General features: G+C 31.3%; 1 protein-coding gene across 1 annotated transcript in view; it reads right to left on the bottom strand.

Annotated features, from left to right (window-relative positions):
- The window catches only part of LOC122256469 (zwei Ig domain protein zig-8), a 57,881-nt gene extending 56,101 nt beyond the window's left edge, over window positions 1–1,780 (bottom strand). Inside the window, exon 1 of the mRNA XM_086544645.1 lies at window positions 1,718–1,780. The gene's annotated coding sequence lies outside the window, so the exon portion shown is untranslated. The remainder of the gene's footprint in view (window positions 1–1,717) is intronic.
- Between the last annotated feature and the right edge of the window lie 693 nt (window positions 1,781–2,473).

The raw sequence follows: 2,473 nt of genomic DNA, 5'->3' as shown, positions 1-2,473 counted from the left end.
GAAAAGCGTAACGATGATTATAACGCTAATGGTAAATAAAAATAATAATGATTATAATAATAATGATAACAATTACATGAAAAACAAAACATCTACAACAATAATAATAACAAAAACGATAACAATAATAACAATGATAATAATAATAATTATAAAAATAACGATAATTTAAATAATCTTAATGATAATGACAATAATGATAATGATGATAATAGTAACAATAATAACCATAAAGATAATTATGCACAATTATAAGAGCAATAACAATAACAGAAATAACAGGACCAATGATAATAATGCTAATAGTAATGATAATGATAGTAATAACAATCATAATGATGATACCGTAATAATGATAACATCACAAAAACAAGAACAATAATGAAAAACACAGTTAATGACAATAAGAACTAGAACAATAATGATAACACTAAAAATAACAATATCTCAAAGACAACAATAACTTCTGTTATCAAAATGATAACAAATTAATAAATTAATAGAAATACTAATATCGATCGTGATCATGATAAAAAAACATAATAATGATTATAATACCAATAATGATTAAATTGAAATTAATGATAATTACAATAATAACAATCGGAACAGGAATTAGTAAGGAAATGATGATAATAGTAATAATGATAATAAGAATAATGATGATGATAATAATAACGATAATAACTAGAGCAAAAATGATAATAATAACATAAATAATATCAACAAAAGTGGAAATAATAACAGTAGAAATGATAGTAATAATAATGATAATAATAATATTAATGATAACAACAATTATATTAAAAAAGACAAAAATAGCAACAATAATAAAGTTGATAATAATATCAATGATGATGATAATATTGATAATGATAACAAAGATGATAACAACAAAAATAACAGCAATAGTAATAGTAATAATAATATTAACATTGATATTATGATAATTGTAATAATGATAATGATAAATTGGTAATGATGATAGTGATAATAATAACAATGAAAATGTAAATTATAATAACAATAGTGTCATTGATAACAGCAATAACAACTATAACAACACCAACAACAATAATAATACAAATAATAATAATAACAATAATATTAATCATAATGATAATATTGATAATGATAATTATAGTAATAATAACTATGACAAAAATACTAAAAATCATAATATAAACAATAATGATAAGAAAAGTGATACTAATACAATGATAATAATAATCACTATTACAGTAACGAGAAAAAGAACTATAATTAAATTGCTGCCTTAACTCACGGATCAAATTATTCACATTAAAAGCCTTACAGGATCTGACATGTGTAAGTTTGGAAAGAACTGACATATCGTTTCCTCAACCTTCAGCAATATAGCAATGCATGACACTTGCAGAGCCTCGAGGAGTCACTCGAATAAAGGAATCACTTGATCGAATCACTTGAAGGAAAGAAAGGATGAAAGAATAACGAATGAAAATAGATATATGTGAAGAACAGAAAGAGAGTGTGTGTAAACAGGGCACTAAATGTTATCACGCTTTGAATAATGAATAATAAAAAAAAAAATGAATGAAGGATAATCAAATAAATGAACAAATAAAAACACGCTTGACAATATAGTTACGTCGTATAAAGAATAAAAATAAAACAAAGAAAAAAAAAACAAAATCACAACCAAACAGTCACAGAAAAGCAAGGGAAAAAAGCCTACACAGAGAAAAAGCCAAGGAACAGAGCGATATGACCCACACCCGACGTACGAGCTGGTCCGCACCACACTGAACGGCCACTGCGCTCGAGACCCTGACCCCCACCCCCCTTCCTCTCCCCCCCCCTCTACGACGGTAGGGATGGGGTTTGGGGGAATATGGGAGGGAGGAAGGAGGGAAGGAGGGAGGGAGGGAGGATGATGATGTGGATGACAAAACAAAAGTGGGAAGGAGCGAGAATGAGGGAAAAACTGCAAGATGTTAGAGAAAGACAATAACGGGCGAGGACACATACACACATGCGATTGAATACCCGGAGAGAGAGAGAGAGAGAGAGAGAGAGAGAGAGAGAGAGAGAGAGAGAGAGAGAGAGAGAGAGAGAGAGAGAGCGAGCGAGAGAAAGAGAGAGAGAGAGAGAGAGAGAGAGAGAGAGAGAGAGAGAGAGAGAGAGAGAGAGAGAGAGAGAGAGAGAGAGAGAGAGAGAGAGAGAGAGAGAGAGAGAGAGAGAGAGAGAGAGAGAGAGAGAGAGAGAGAGAGAGAGAGAGAAAGAGAGAGAGAGAGAGAAGAGAGAGAGAGAGAGAGCGAAGAGAAAGAAGAGAGAGAGAGAGAGAGAGAGAGAGAGAGAGAGAGAGAAAGAGAGAGAGAGAGAGAGAGAGAGAGAGAGAGAGAGAGAGAGAGGAGAGAGAGAGAGAGAGAGAGGAGAGAGAGACATTCAAGTCAACCGAAAAAAAAAGTTTATTTACACAGGAAATTGCATA

This window comes from Penaeus japonicus, unplaced genomic scaffold, assembly GCF_977035675.1.
Source record: "Penaeus japonicus unplaced genomic scaffold, GWHDUDI00000001_assembly GWHDUDI00000015, whole genome shotgun sequence".
Lineage (NCBI taxonomy): Eukaryota > Metazoa > Arthropoda > Malacostraca > Decapoda > Penaeidae > Penaeus > Penaeus japonicus.
The sequence above is the reverse complement of the archived record's forward strand: the minus strand, read 5'-3'. Positions and strand labels throughout refer to the sequence as shown.